We start from the raw sequence: 16,698 nt of genomic DNA, 5'->3' as shown, positions 1-16,698 counted from the left end.
TCACTTCAACACACACACAGGCTCCCACTCTTATGCTTTCTCTCACATGCAGGCTCCCTGTTCCATATGCTCTCTCTCTGTCGCTCTCTCTCTCTCATACACACACTGTTATTGACTTGTTGCAAGGAGTTAGCAATCTGTTCTGTTCGGAGTTAACAGTCTGCTTGGGATTAGCAATCTGTAGTTATTTAGGAGAGTTGTGGGTGGATCCTTGGACCGGTGGCAGATGACCATGCCCCTGGGGGGGGGAGATCCCGAGAGGGACCACCAGTCAGGCTCAGAGTATGGAGACAGACACACACTAGTTCTTTTATTAGACACTATACTGAACCACCAGAGGTGGCAGTAGTGAGCTGGAATGCCCGGCTGGGCTGCAGTCCCTCAGATACTGGAACAGCGATCCCTGGAGGCTGAGCTGTAGAGAAACTGAAATAAAGTGAGTAGGCAGTGTATGCAGAGCTCATGTACTGAACCAGATGGTAACACTCACACAATGTCTCAATGAAGCCCAGGAGCTGGGAAGTATAGGCCCTCGAGGAGCGAGTACCTGGATCCAGGGAAAGCTCTTAGAGAGCGAAGGTAACTCACTGAAGTAGTTGGCAGTAATGACTTCCAGTCAGAAGAGAGTATCGAGTAAGTCTGGGAACGAGGGCCCTCGAGGAGCGAGTACCGGTTCCAGACTGTCACCTGAAAAACAAAGGAGAGAGCGAGGCGCCCGAGGAGCGGGTACCCCTAGTAAGTCCGAGGAGGCAGAGTAGCTTAGGTAGAGTAACCCTTGCTAACTTGATCTGTTAGCAAATTCCAAGACCTTATATATCCGTCGCGGGTGACGTCATCTTCGGGGGACGCCCCCGAGGTTCGCGCCATCACCGGTACTTCAGTCGGGGCCGCGCCACACGCGAGCCCCTAGGCCTCCAGGAAACATGCGGATTGCAGCGTCTAGCCGGTCCGGGGATGCCGGAGGGCCTCGGCAGAAGGACGCCGCGGCAGCCAATCTTCCCGCGGACGAAGAGGGAGGTGCCAAAGAGGTAAGGAGGGCGGAGAGAGGGCGTCGGGAACTGACAGACACAACACACACACTCACTCCCACATGCTCTCTCTTACACACATAAAGGTTCTCACACTCATATACTCTTTCTCTCTCACACAGATACTGGCTCTCCATTCCCACATATTCTCTCTCATACACACACATACACCCCTCACAGGCAGGTAGGCTCCCATTCATACATACACACACACACACACACACACACACAGGCTCTCATTTACACATACACATCCCCAGGCAGGTTCCGGACTCAGCCTCTTTGTTTGCCGCAACTTTTTTTTTTTTTATTCTGCTACTTTAAATGTGCAGCGGGAGCCTTGGAACCCATGTAAAGTTCCTGGACCTCCTGACACACATCTAAAGCTTTTCAAATAGGTGTTGTTATTTTATTGCAGCTGACTACCTTCACAGGCAGCAGTGATAAAATATTAACATCAAATTGACTGTGCATGATTTTCTTTGCATGCATTTGCATTATTCATGCATGCAAATTGCAAGCAAAAAAGGTCATTGTAATAGGGAAGGGTATCTGGGCAGGGAGATGCAAAATATTGACTATATCGCATGATATATATGCAATATAATGTGCATTATAGCACTAACATGGCTTGATGCATCACCAAGTTAGTTTGTTAGCTTGAGATAGAGATCTGAAAGAATTTATAGCCTTTCTGATTAACTCTTTCACTTAATATAGCCTAATAAGTGGTTTCATCAAACCTGTTCACACTGTATTTTAATATTACTTAAATGAAGGTAAGAAAATGCTGTTAGTCAATTATTTTTTACCAAAATTTGTTTTGATGAAAAAAAAAACCCCAGCAAATTATTCATCATGTAATATGAAAAATACAAAACATTCATCTTCTCTGATTGTGATAAGCTTTATTGAGCCAGTAAAGAAGATGGTGTAGTACATGAATGTTTTGATACCATATGGGTGTCTTCTTCAGACTTGACAACAAATGGCAAGGAATCTGGAGGACTGAAGTGGAAAGAAAGGGTTGATGAAACGATGGTGTTCGGTGCATAGAAAGGTTTTGGAAAGGGAAAACCAGCTTGCTTCAGTTGATGATGCCTAGTGGGCACTTCTGTATTAGGACAGCATGAGCTCCTGTTGCTTGAAGATATGCACTGGACCTATTCCACAATACTCTGTTTCATGACATACAGAAGGAGGCAGGTACAGATGGTTGTAGTATTGGCCTACGAATACAGAGGCATACTAGGTTCAAGACCACCCACCAGCTCTTGCGTGTGAGCTTGGCCAAATCACTTTATCTCCCTGTGTCTCTGGCACTGATCTGAAAACAAGGCATTTATTTTAATCTGGCTTTCTTGGCCAACTGTTTTTTTTTTTAATGCACTACAAAAAACATTCTCTGACAGCAATTCACTTCTGTGTCACATGAAAATATTGATGTTGTAATCAAATGCAGATGAAAATGGAAGCTATCTCTCTGCCTTTGTGCATAAACACTGAAAAAAGCTGAGCATTTCTCTGTTAAGTATTATGGTGATGTCTCCATATTTTAACGTAAGCTTTGATGACACCCTCTTTGTTCTCGGAGTATCTTTTCTTATATCCCTAGGGTAATAGGTCCATCCAGCTGTGTTTTGTGATTTGCTCACCCTAAGGAAACACTTGTAATCATGCATTGTTTTTTTTTATTCAGCTCCCCTATAAATATGAAACAGATGCCTCTTTTATAGTATCATTTATTATTCAGTATTATCGGCAGTGGGGCACTTTTAGGGCCCGGTTCACTAAGCTCTTTTCCCATAGACACTATATGGGAAAAGCTCCAGTAAATCAGACCCTTAGTTTGTGAGTTATCAGTTGAGCTGCTCTTTGCATCCCTGCTGATTTTCTCATTTTCTGTATGTAATTCTTTTTCCATATGTTTTTTTTTCTTAACAATTTGCCCGGATATTCAGGCTGATTCAGGAGGTATTTGATTCGGCCCAACAGAGATTTACTCCTGTCACATAAAAATGAGTAGCAGTTCTGCATATTCCAAACGTAGCCTGATAGGTCTCAGGGACTTAAGGGTTCTTTTCTGTAGGGGAGAAACACATGTTTTAACGCTCTGCTGATGGGAAAGACTTATTAGTTTGAATCTCTGCTTTGTAAATACCAGTCCTCCCAGTCTTGAGGTTCCCAAGCTATTTCTTTACTTCCAAATTAAAACAGAGGTTCACAAACTTCAGATAAAAGCCAGATTCTTTATAGACTCCATGCAAAGCAATAGGCAGAAAATCTTCCATACAGGTCACTTCTTATAGATGATTAAGAGTGAACCAGCATCAAAACTTGCTCACAGTCTCCTGTGGAAAGCTTTGCAGATACTATTTGCACTAAGCACCTGCCACCTTTTTCCAACCTAAGATGTCAGTTCAATGGGTAGGTTACCTGAATTTATTTATTTATTTGAATTTTTTATATACCGATATTCCTATAAAGGATATAGATCACACCGGTTTACAAAGAACTAAACTTTCGCTAGGAGGCGATACAATAAACAGTGCATATAAACCATTGAACATTTTGAAACAATTGGAATTAAGGAACAACAGCAGGCCTAGAGCCACAATATATAAATTGTGAATCAATCATAAATAAAATAAATGAGATAAAATAAAATAAATAAAAGAATGAATATCTGTGCAACACTCGTGAGTCAGTTCATTGATCCCAGATGAATACAACTGTTGCACTATCAAGATTTTGGATTCAAATGTGAAGTATTCCAAAGATCCCCTATCCTGGTGATCTCTCACATTCCCATGGGCGTGCAAGCTAATTTTCAATGGGAAACTCCTGCAAGGCTTCCCCTTTGAAAATTCAGCAGCGGGCGGGTGCTGCCAGGAAGTTTTTATCCTGAATATTTTGCAGATGCAAAGCATACAAGTAAAGCAGACACAGGGATTTAAAAATGAAATCCCTGCACGTAATGAAATCCTTGCGCGTACTTCACTGGCTCTCCCTAACCCCACACGCAGCGCTGCCACTTTTTCCTGCCATGTGGTGGGGAAGGGAGGGCATTTTTAAAGGGGTGGTTTTTCCCTTCGTAATCACCCATTTACCTGCAGAAATCCTTTTGAAAATTACCCACAACCCATGTTAAGGCCAGTGTTTGATAACACTCCCTGCATTGATCTACATTACTGCATGCTAATGTTAACATGGATTAATGAGAAAATTATGCAAATAAACCGCTTAGCATGTAAATGCCTCAGGGCAAAGTACCATACAAGATCAACCAGCACCATTTTGAATTCAGTGCCAGCAGTGAAAGGGTGAGTTATGCCACCTCTTGCTCTATCTTCCACTTGATGACGTTGGATGGGGAAGATTATGGGCCGGGGTGGGGTAGGAGGGCATCTGACAGGGGGGAAGAAGGTTTTGGGAGGAAAACTGGGAATTCAAGGCCCTTTCAGTGTTCAGTCAGGGGCTGGGGAAGGATCCGAGCAGCAAGGCCCATTCATACTTCTTTTGGGGGTGGGGAAGGTGGATCGTGGCGAAGAGGCCCCTTCTTTCTTCAGCTGGGGCAGTGGGGAGGGGGTATCAAGGCACCAAGGCTCCCTTATTTTGCTGTCAGGGAGTGGAGAGAGGGGGAAGGATTGGGCATTACCGGTGCTGGTCTTTCACATGTGTATAGCTAGAGGTTAACCAAAAGACAAAAAAGGCCGGTGAAGCAAGCCAAAAAAAATCACTTCACAAAAGCAATTATCTATATTAAAGGGAGTACCTCATTTCCACAAGATTCATGGACAACTTTTCATTTATTATGTTTATTATATTATCTATATAAATAAAAATGTTAAATAGTTTGGACAAAATCGCTAATCTCAGAAACCACTGAACCGATTGCTTTCACATTTGGATACACCTTCATTTCACATACAGGAAGGTTCTTCTGTACTTACATTACAGATGTCACACCTGTGACAGGTAAAATAGGTTAAAAAAATTTTTCGAGAAAACAGCGACATCTGCTGGACGTAAGTGCCATCTGTTACACCTTACACTAACACACGCTACACTAATCATTTCAAATTCACATACTCCCATCCCTCACACATCACATTCACACACCCATCCCCGACACATCCATCCCCCACATCCCTCACACTTCACATTCACATGCACCCATCCCGCACACATCACATTCACAGACACCCATCCCCCACACATCACATTCACACACACCCATCCCCCACACATCACATTATAAATAAATTCACATACTCCCATGCCCCATACATCACATTATAAATAAATTCACATACTCCCATCCCTCACACATCACATTCACGCACAGCCATCACATTCACACACCCATCCCCGACACACCCATCCCCCACATCACATTCACACACCCCCATCCCTCACACATCACATTCACACACACCGATCCCCCACACATCACATTCACAGACACCCATCCCCCACACATCACATTCACACACACCCATCCCTCACACATCACATTCACATGCACCCATCCCGCACACATCACATTCACACACACCCATCCCCCACACATCACATTCACATGCACCTATCCCGCACACATCACATTATAAATACATTCATATACCCCCATCCCCCACATATCACATTCACACACACCCATCCCCCACACATCACATTCACACACACCCATCCCCCACACATCACATCTTCTATATAAATAAAAATGTTAAATAGAACATAAGAACATAAGAACATAAGAAATTGCCATGCTGGGACAGACCAAGGGTCCATCAAGCCCAGCATCCTGTTTCCAACAGAGGCCAAAAACCAGGCCACAAGAACCTGGCAATTACCCAAACACTAAGAAGAATCCATGCTACTGATGCAATTAATAGCAGTGGCTTATCCCTAAGTATAATTGATTAATAGCCATTAATGGACTTCTCCTCCAAGAACTTATCCAAACCTTTTTTAAACCCAGCTACACTAACTGCACTAACTAAAATCGCTAATCTCAGAAACCACTGAACCGATTGCTTTCAAATTTGGACACAACCTTCATTTCGCATACAGGAAGGTTCTTCTGTACTTACATTACAGATATGTCACACCTGTGACAGGTAAAATAGGTTTAACAATTTTTTTGAGAAAACAGCGACATCTGCTGGACGTAAGCGCCATCTGTTACACCTTACACTATCACATGCTACACTAATCATTTTGCCAGTCCAGGTCCACGTTTCACTTCCATTTTAACACATTGGCGCACTTTTTTCGCCGGAAGATAACTATTTCCTTTACAGATAAAATACACCCACCACCCTCCTCACGCCCCCCACACACATGCCAAATTGCTTTACTTCCCACAGCCTCCCAACACACACAAAACCACCCTCCTCACACCCCCCACAAACATGCCAAATTTATTTACTTCCCAGGCCCTCACAACACACACAAAACCTGACAGAAGTCCGGGAGGCTCCAGCGGGGGGCCAGGACCGGTCTGGGACACATCTGCACTACGGCCGTTGGCTGCCAGCACTCAACATGGCGCCGATGGCCCTTTCCCTTACTATGCCACTCGGGGACACCAATGGCAGCAGTAGCCCATGTGTCCTCTGACATAGTAAGGGCTAGCCCTGACATAGTAAGGGCTAGGGCCCCTCGGTGCCATTTTCAGGATTGGCAGCCGGCGGACCTTTGCCCTTACTATGTCAGAGGACCTACCGCTGCCATTGCTCCACCCCACTGACAGAGTAAGGGCAAAGGGCCGTCTGAACCTGTTTCAGTGCTCGTAGCCGACGGACCAACGCCAATACATCGCTCCCGGACCGCTCCTGAACGCCCGCTCCACCGACTGACATTTTTATCAGGTCTCGGGGGGTCTGGAGGGTGGGGGGTGGTAATGAATTTATTGCAAACATCTTGGGGAGGGGTCACGAGGGGGGCAGGTTTCATTCATTCAGCAACTCTGGGTGGGGCAGGGGGGTGGGCTACTGTTTTTCGCAGGGCTGGGGGAGGGGGGGCAGGAGAGTGCGGGGTGGTTAGTTTAAGAGAACTTTTCTCATACGGTTGTTTTTTGGGGGAAGGGGGAGGTTCACACACAAATACATACACTAAACTTGCATGATCTCGGGAATGCACCAAAATAGCCCTCCCCAGACCACAAAACAAATTTGGAAGTGCAAATTTGGTTAGGCACTCCCCTATTTGGCTACATAACACGCACAGACGCCCAGGGTCAGACCACATGTAGCACCAATAATTTTAATTTCCCAGGTCTTGGGAGGGGGCAGGAGGGTGGGGGGTTATTATTTGATTTAAAGGGTTTGGATTGGGGGGGGGTTCCCACAGAAATAGAAAGACAAAGGTTTTCTGATCTGCAGGGTAGGCAGTAGGCGGGGGGAGGTGACAGTGAGGGGAGGGAGAATGAGGGGGGAGTTGAGTGTGAGGGGAGAGAGTTGGAGTGGGGACAGGGGAGGGGAGGGAAGGGGGGGGGTGAGTGACCAAGGGGGAGGAGGATGAGCGACTGAGGTAAATGAGCACTGCAACGCATGGCTGGGTACCGCTAGTTTTATTTATATGAGTTTTAGGGAGGAGAAGAACTCAGAAAACCACAAAGGCAAATTATGCCATCCGAGTGTTTCAACCAAGAGTCATGAAAACCTCCCCCCCCCCCCCCCCCCGCCTTTTTTAATTTAAAGATGGTAACTTTAAGACTGTCGCATGGGCGCACATGTGCGTGCATTTGCCGGCCCGCATCCAGGGACGCGTCCATTTTATAGCGTATGTGTGTATGTGCGCGCATGTTATAAAATAGCCTGGACACGTGCACATGTGCGTGCAAATGCCGCTTCTGCTGCTTAAGTGGGGGAATTTATAAGGGACGCGCGCTGACGCCAGAGCTAGTTTTCTCAGATCGAGCCCAGTTCGCACAGTTTAGGGATAGGACTTGCAAACCCCCTTAGTTTATTAGCCTCCCTTTCCCCCATTAACACCAACCCTTAAAGCCCCGCTGACTAGCCTAGAATTTTTTGTTTTATTACTTACACGCCATCCATAACAGTAGTAAGGTTACGCAGCGGGGGACCCCGGCGCGAGCCTGTGCACGTATTTTCGCGCACATCTCTTGGCCTTCCCCTGACATGCCCTTGCCCGGGCTCAGACCATGCCCACGCCCTGCCCCCTTTTTGAGAAAATTTCTTTGCGCGCATAGGATGAGATACGTGCATACGCGGGCAGACTTTAAAATCCGCTTGGCACACGCCAGCCCCACTTATGCACATATTTCCCGGTTTTGGCGCGCACCTGGCTTTTAAAATTCACCTAAAATTGAAGAGTTTGTAAAGGCACACAGCGTAACCAAAAAATAAACGTATAGATGTGTGCTCCTGTACAATCAGACTAAAATGTTTCATTAAGTCCAACAAACTTTCATACCAAATATTTATCTTGAGCAAGATGTATTCAAGAATATATCTCAAATGCTTAAATGAAACGCCTAGTTAATTGAAAAAGCACTGCACTTATCTTAGGCAGAGTATTCTGAGATGTAAAAAGACATGCACATATTTCGCTGATGGCTGCATCAGGACTGAACTTATAATTTAGTTGCATCTCTTGTGGCTGCAATGGGACATAATTTAAATGATGACTTGGATTTTCACCAATAGTAGCTCACTGCTCTTTTACAACTTCTAAGATGACACATTGTCTACTAAGGTTTGCAGGAAAAATCGAGCAGCCATTGAAAAATCACCATAATAGCAAGCTTGATTGAAACATGGAGACATAGAAGAGGTCTGGATAAATATGTAACCTATCATTAAAATCGTCCATTTCACCTGAAGTCTGGAGGCTGGCCAATGTAACCCCAATATTTAAAAAGGGCTACAGGGGGAATCCTGGAAACTATAGACCGGTGAACCTGACTTCAGTGCTGGGAAAATTAGTGGAAACTCTTCTAAAGAACAAAATCACAGAACATACAGGGACATGATTTAATGGGACTCAGCCAGCATGGACTTACCCAAGGGACATCTTGCCTCACAAATCTGCTTCATTTTTTTGGATGGGTGAATAAACATGTGGATAAAGGTGAACCAGTAGATGTGGTGTATTTGGATTTTCAGAAGGCTTCTGACAAAGTTCCTCATGAGAGGCTTCAAAGAAAATTAAAAAGTCATGGGATAGGAGGTGATGTCCTTTTGTGGATTGCAAACTGGTAAAAAGACAGGAAACAGAGAGTAGGATTAAATGGTCTGTTTTCTTAGTGGAAAAAGGTAAAGAGTAGAGTATCTCAGGGATCTGTACTTGGACCTGTGCTTTTCAATATATTTATAAATGATCTGGAAAGGGATAAGATGAGGATCAAATTTGCAGATGATACAAAATTATTCAGAATAGTTAAATCACATATGTCTTGTGATAAATTGCAGGAGTGTTGCGATCGGGGGTGGACCCTTGTCCTGGAGCAGTGGAGAACGGCTCCCTGGTAGGGACCAGGAAGCACCTGCCCCCAGGGGGCGGAGCACTGGAGGCGACAGAGGCTAGGATGAGCTACACCACTGGAAGCCCGCGGTCCCCCCGGGTGGAGCCCGTAGGGACTTGGGCCGCTTGGACTTAGGTGGGCCTCACAGGGTCTCCTGGAGAGAAAGTAGACAGGCGTGCCCACAGAAAGGAGAGGAGCGTGATCGGGTTCGAGGCTGTCGGTCAGGTGGAGCAGTATAGGCGATGACAAGGCAAGGGGCAGAGCCAGACATCAGGAGACGTGGTCAATCAGGCAGGGGTCAGGATCCAGAGGTCAGTTCGAGGAGAGTCAGCCAAAGAGGAGTCAAATACCAGAAAGCAGTCCGAGAGTAATGGGCAGTAGCAGAGGTCAGGTTCCGGAGGTCAGACGAGGTCACAGGCAGGCCGAGGTCAGAAGGCAGGCAGCAGGCAGAGTAGTCAAGGATCAGGCCGAGGTCAGTACCAGTGAGACAGTCCGAAGGTACTACCTGGGGAGACGACAGATGAACACAGGAACAGAAGGATGCTGGAACAGTAAAATGCAGGAACAAGGCTGAATCCTGGAATGAGACTGGAACAAGGCTTAGAACACAGAGACAATCTAGCAATAAAGCCGACCCGATTGCCAAGGCAAGGAAGTGCAGGCAGGAACTTCCTAAAGTAGTTCCTTCAATCAGGGCGTGCCACGGAGCTAGGACCCGCCCCTGGCCCTACAAGAGGCCTGGTAGTCCGTGCGTGTGCATTTAGGGGCGTGGCCAACGCCATGGAAGGCACCAAACTCTGGCGTAAGACCTGGTGCGCAGTGGAAGGCCCAGCGACCGCCGCCGCAGGACACCGAGGACTGGAGGAGCTCACGGCTGCCGCTAGGGAGGCTGACCCGGGACCTGCAGAGGAGCTAGAGAGATGAGCAGGCCCGTGCATGGGCCGGACGCGAACGGGGCACGCAACAAGGAGCACCTTGCAAGACTGGATGATGGGGCATTCATATAGCAGATGAAATGTAATGTGGACAAGTGCAAGGTGTTGCATATGGGGAAAAATAACCCATGTTATAGTTACACGATGTTAGGTTCCATATTAGGTGCTACTTCCCAGGAAAAAGATTTAGGTGACATAGTGGATAATACATTGAAATTGTTGGCTCAGTGTACTGTGGCGGTCAAAAAAGCAAACAATTTTAGGAATTATTAGGAAGGAATGGTGAATAAAACTGAGAATGTCATAATACCTCTGTATAGATCTATGGTGAGACCACATCTAGAGTACTGTGTGCAATTTTGGTCACTGCATCTCAAAAAGATATGCTTAGAGCGTTCAGCGGTCTGGGAAAGGAGCTCTTTTACTTGGTTCCACACTTGCTGAATGGTGTGGGCCATGGATTGTGCCGCTGGAGAAGGAACAGTCAGAGGAACTGGAAGAGGCAGTCGAGGATGTCGTCCGAATACCATGGAGAATGGAGATACATCGGTGGCCGCAGCGACATGGGTATTGTGCGACAGCTCAGCCCAGGGTAGTAGATCAGACCAGTTGTCCTGCTGATCATTTATGTAGGAGCAGAGGAAAGTCTTTAAGGTCCGATTGGTCCTTTCAGCTTGACCATTAGCCTGTGGGTGATAGGCCGACCAAAAACTCAGGGCAATATTAAACTTTTTACATAGGGAGCGCCAATACTTGGCGGCAAACTGTGGTCCTCGGTCGGATATAATCTCCTTGAGGAGTCCATGGAGGTGAAAAATGTGTTTCAAAAACAACTTGGCTAATTCTGGGGCCGACGGAAGGCCCGGCAAGGGAACAAAGTGACCCATCTTCGGAAAACATTCGATGATGACCCAGATTACAGTATTGTTCTGGGATGGAAGCAGGTCTGTAATAAAGTCCGTTGAGATGCTGGACCATGGCTCGGTAGGTCCTGGAAATGGTTGGAGTAAGCCCCAAGGCTTTCCGGTAGGCAGTTTCTGTTGGGCGCAGACAGGACACGAGTCCACATAGTTTAGGGAGTCTTGCACCATATTGGGGCCAGAAGAACAAGAAGATCGGTAACACCAAGGAATTTATTAATAAGTAAAAAGCCCGACTCAGGCCGAGTTTCGCTCAATTAAGAGCTGCTTCAGGCGCTGTTGAATAATAACAGTGTTAGCAGCACTCATTCGGATGCAATGTCTTTAAAATCCAGTAGTGTTGTGTTCCGTGCCCGTGGCCATCCACAGGCGTGGCCCTCTACCTCCACCACGGCGGCGACCCGCCGTGGCAACTCCTGACATGCTACCCGGGGCCGGTGCCCATCACCCCGGGGATGGTCCGCAATCTGGCCGCCCGCTGGGGAGCCGTCCCCGCGCCTCCCTCGCAGAGCTCTGCTGGCTTTCCTCCTCCTCGGAAATCCAAGATGGCCACTGCCATCTTTAGGCGTGAGGCCACACCCCCCTGCTGGATTTAAAGGGACCTGATCCCTTTAATGATACTCACCTGCTAATGATCCAAGCAAAGGAAGTATTTAAGGAGGCTTCCTCTGCTCATTCCTCGACTTGGCAACGTCCTCCATCGCTGTCTAGTCTGCTTGCTTCGGTGAGTTCCCTGTGCTCGGACTCTGGTTCCTGTTTCATCTTGGTGTTCCCGGTTCCTGACTTCGGATTGGCTTACGGTGATTCTCTGGTTCCTGACTTTGGATTGGCTTACGGTGACTCTCTGGTTCCTGACTTCGGATTGGCAAGCGGTGATTCTCTGGCACACGACTTCGGACTGGTGAGCGTCGACCCTCTGGCACTTGACCTAGGACTCCTTCAAGACCACCGTCTCCAAGGGCCCACCTAAGTCCCAGCAGCCCGGGTCCCTACGGGCTCCTCCTGGGGGGACCGCGGGCTTCCAGGGCGAAGCTCCAGTTGGCCTTTGCACCGACACCCTGACCTCTCTAGGTCCACCTAGAGAGGTCAGGGTGCGGTCAGGGTGCGGTCAGGGTGAGGTCAGGGTGAGGTCAGGGTGCGGTCAGGGTGTGGTCTGCGGTCCCCCCGGGAGGAGCCCTACGGGCTCCTCCCGGGGGGACCGCAGACCACCAGTGGTGAAGACCGTCCATCTGCTCACCTCCTCGTCCGACTCCACAGTAGCTCCTGTCTTCAGTACCAAGGGTCAGCTGCTCTCCTCTGTCCTGCCTCGCCACCCAACGAGAGAACCTACGGATCCTCCGCAAGGTGTAACATCCCCTCGTCGGCCCAAGGGTCCACAAGCCTGAGCATAACAGATAACAAGTAGTGTGTTAAAAACTTCTGTACAAGCAACTTTTTGACAAAGCCATAGTAATACACTACCAATTATCCATGCAGATTCCTTGCTGTAAAACTTAAAATTCTATGAGCAAGGCGTCTTGTAACCACTGCAAGTAAACCGGATATATACTGTAGGCATGCGTGAGGAAGTAATGGTGAATAAAACTGAGAATGTTATAATACCTCTGTATAGCTCTATGGTGAGACCACATCTAGAGTACTAGTTGCACTGGAGAAGGTACAGAGAAAAGTGACCAAAATGATAAAGGGCATGTAACGGTTCCCCTATGAGGAAAGGCTAAAGAGGCTAGGGATGCTCAGCCTGGAGAAGAGACATTTGAGCGGGAATATGATAGAGGTCTATAAAATCATGAGAAGACTAGAATGGGTAAATGTGAATCGTTTACTCTTTCAAATAATAGAAGGACTACAGGGCAGTCCATGAAGTTTGTAAGTGCACATTTAAAACAAATCAGAGAAAATTATTTTTCGCTCAATGCACAATTAAGCTCTGGAATTCATTGCTGGGTTTAAAAAAGGTTTGGAAAAGTTCCTGGAGGAGAAGTTCATAAACTAATAATCAAACTGACTTAGGGAATAGCCACTGCTATTACTGGCATTAGTAGCATGGGATCTACTTAATGTTTAGGTACTTGTAACCTGGATTGGCTACTTTTGGAAACAGGATGCTGGACTTGATGGACCCTCGGTCTGACCCAGTATGGCAATTTCTTATATTCTTAAGCTTCTGGAGGAAATGTCTGTTAATAATTACTAGCCAGGTACAAAAGATGTGGGGATTGCCATATTTTACGTCTGGGGATAAGCAACAGGGCAAGGATCTCTCTAATACTAACTGCTGGGTACTTTCAAGTGACCCGGAGTGGCCACTGTTGGAATACAGGATGCTGGGCTTGATGGACCATTGGTCTGACTCAGCCTGACAGATTGGCAGATAAGGACCAATTTGCCCTCCCAGTCTGCCTGTTTCTGTCTGTCTTCTCTGCTGTCACAAGTCTTACTCAAATCTGTGATCTTCTCCCTCCCTCCCTATGGTATTCTGCACTTTTCCCACATATATTTTTTGACAATATATAAAATACTATGGAATACATGCCAGAAGTTGTGATCTTTAAGGGCCTTTGTTTTTCTTGGTGATTTTCCAAATGTACTCTAGGGCATAGTTTTTCTACACCTCTAAATTTCACAGATTAGAGCTCTTTACTGAATTTTACAAAACAAAACAAAACTGTCTAATGATGGATTCTCCACCAAATCCCAGAAGCCTTTTTTTTTTGTAATACTTTTTACTTTTGTCCAGCCATCTATGCTTGTTAGCCTGTGACCTGGTAATCTAAAGCAAAACCAAAGTACTGTGTATTTTCAGTTTTGAAAAATAAATAAAATGTTTAGCCAACAAGAAAGGAAAACCTAATTTTTGCATAACACTAGCAACTGCAGTACCCTTTCTCACATAGCATATAAATGTCTAATAATAATAATAATAATAATAATAATAAATGTGTTGTTAAATATAAAAAAAATTGTACATCTGAAAAGAGGCAGTACTCTGTTTATTTTCTTACCTTCCCCAGTTCAGAAGCTGCGAAACATCAGGGAGCTTATTAAAAACCATCTGTGCCAAGGTCTGTCTATCGTTCAGGAGTTCAGAATAGACGGTACCTTCTGTGCTCTGAGCCTTCTGTGTGAGAAAGCACTTTGCTGGGCACATTTATTACCCTGGGCAACAAATTTTCACAAAAGTCATGTTACTGAAATGAAATTAGTCAATTCTTATACATTTCCATGTGCTAAACATGAATGTGACTGTGAAAATGCAAAATTGGCTCTAGTTTTTTTTTGTAATCTGCAATAATATAATTACAACTTGAATTGTATGCCAATAGTAGGAGACCTACGGTTAATACCGTTTGAAAAATGAAGTCATAGACTACGTCTTAGATTTCTTTGCTTGTCTCTTGTACACCTGTTCGGGAGCATCTCTGCGGAGTGTCCAGCAGTAGTCAGCCAGCATGAATATTTCAAATGCTCACCCTTTCTGACTGGGCTTCATATAGTACACTGCTGACGTCAGCTTACTCAGCAGCAGCATGGCAGTAGAACTGCATTGCATCAGAAAATGATGTAATAAACTCTGGATGATGTGTGCATGATGGTATTATGCAATATTACATCATTCTAGGCTTATTTACAGTCCTGGATAAATTTACATGACTAAACATAGAAAGCAAACTATATTAAATATCTTCAAAATGAGAGCCAATAAAAACTTTTCATGGTCATATTCGTGTTCAGCACATCAAGATACTACAGAGTAGGACCTTTTTAGGTCAGTAACACTTTCATTGTTGCCCAGTGTTATTGGGACACACTGTGCAGTGTCATTGGTGTATGGTGGGCAATAAGGGTGGCAAATGCATGGAACAGTCTCCCAGTGGAGGCCGACAGCAACAGAAGCTAAGGAAGCATGAGATTAGCCCAGGGGATCCTTAATGCCAGGGGATAAAAGGGCGGAATAGAGGGAATGCCTCCATTCGATCCAGCTAAAAAGCTCATGGGTTGTGAAAGGTCTTCAGTACTTCTGGCTGGGCAGAGGAGTAGAATTTTCAGACAAGCCAGTTTCCCTGGGTAAATGGTTTAAAAATTGTCCTCATTCTATGAAAGAGTATGAGAAACATTATCCTTATAACACAAGGGTACACTGAATAAGAGGTTCTCGGGATTGGGTCTGAAGCTATCTACAAATATATCGGTATTTTCATGTAACCTCCACGCCTAGGGCACATAAAATGATGGGAGGGTTTCCCCTATGGAGTAAGAGTCCATCTCCCAAATTAATTTAGTGAGTTCCAATTTATGGGTCATGCAGATGGTGAAGTGGACCTGAAAGGAGACAGCAGGAGTAACTTAATCTCTGAACTGGTCCTTACCATCCTCACCTCTATGAATCTTGGGCCCCTAACGCTGTCCCTTAGTGCTGGCACCAATAAAGCATTGAAAGGAGTGACACCGCTCTTAACACAGCTCTTAACTTTATTTCTGGTTTTATCCAGCCACTATGGAAAGGAATAGTATAGGGTAGGTGTATAAATAATGCATAAACAGAATTGATGAAATTCAAATAGTCAGAGTAAATCTTCAACCAGTACCATAGGGTACCCCATAGATAGGTTTTATTATTTTATTGTTTATTTTCAGTTTTTATTGTTTATTTTTCCTGGGAATTTATCAGGCTTTATTACGACAAGAACAAAAACAGAAAATCAGTTGAAAAAAAACTTGTTATTTTTCCGGGTAAATATTAGAGTTTATTTTGGTGGACAGAAGCCAGGACTGTGAAACAACATTAACAGATCCTTCCACCCACCCCACACAGCATCCCCGTCTCTACCCCCATCCCCTGCCATCCCCCTCTCTTTCTCCTTCCACCCTACTGAGAATCTCCCTCCCTCCCTCCATCCATCCCCCACCACTGAAACAGCATTCATCCTTACTGGTAGAGACGCCAAGCTTCTTGTCTCTCCTTTGACAATATGCCTCCTGAGGCTTTTGTGCAGGGCCAGGGAGCCTGCTGGGAAGTGCTTCTGGTGGACAGGGCCTGCTTGAAATGAATTCACTGCACCAGACAGTAAAGGCACTTTGGCTCCTTGTGGAGTGAGGAGGTGGGACTTGAAGCATGGCATGGGCGGCACTGGAGAGTGAGCACTTTCATTGGTAGGAGGTAGGACTTGAAACACAGTATGCACTTTGGCCCACCCTGGCTGGAGGCCTTGAAACGCTGCATCTGCACCTCTGGAGTAGCTTCTTAATCAGGCTGTAATTAGGGTGGATCTCGATTTAAATTGATTGTCACCTTTGAAAAAATCCAGGAATTTATGGGT

General features: G+C 45.8%; 1 long non-coding RNA gene across 1 annotated transcript; it reads right to left on the bottom strand.

Moving 5' to 3' along the window:
- Nucleotides 1-1,927: 1,927 nt before the first annotated feature.
- On the bottom strand, nt 1,928-16,409 carry LOC115089530. The gene is made up of 3 exons (XR_003856144.1): nt 16,312-16,409; nt 14,383-14,536; nt 1,928-2,355 (listed from the first exon to the last, which is right to left on the bottom strand). It is a non-coding gene; the product is annotated as an uncharacterized LOC115089530 (long non-coding RNA).
- Between the last annotated feature and the right edge of the window lie 289 nt (nt 16,410-16,698).

This window comes from Rhinatrema bivittatum, chromosome 4 (genome assembly GCF_901001135.1).
Source record: "Rhinatrema bivittatum chromosome 4, aRhiBiv1.1, whole genome shotgun sequence".
NCBI classification, from domain to species: Eukaryota; Metazoa; Chordata; class Amphibia; order Gymnophiona; family Rhinatrematidae; genus Rhinatrema; species Rhinatrema bivittatum.
The sequence above is the reverse complement of the archived record's forward strand: the minus strand, read 5'-3'. Positions and strand labels throughout refer to the sequence as shown.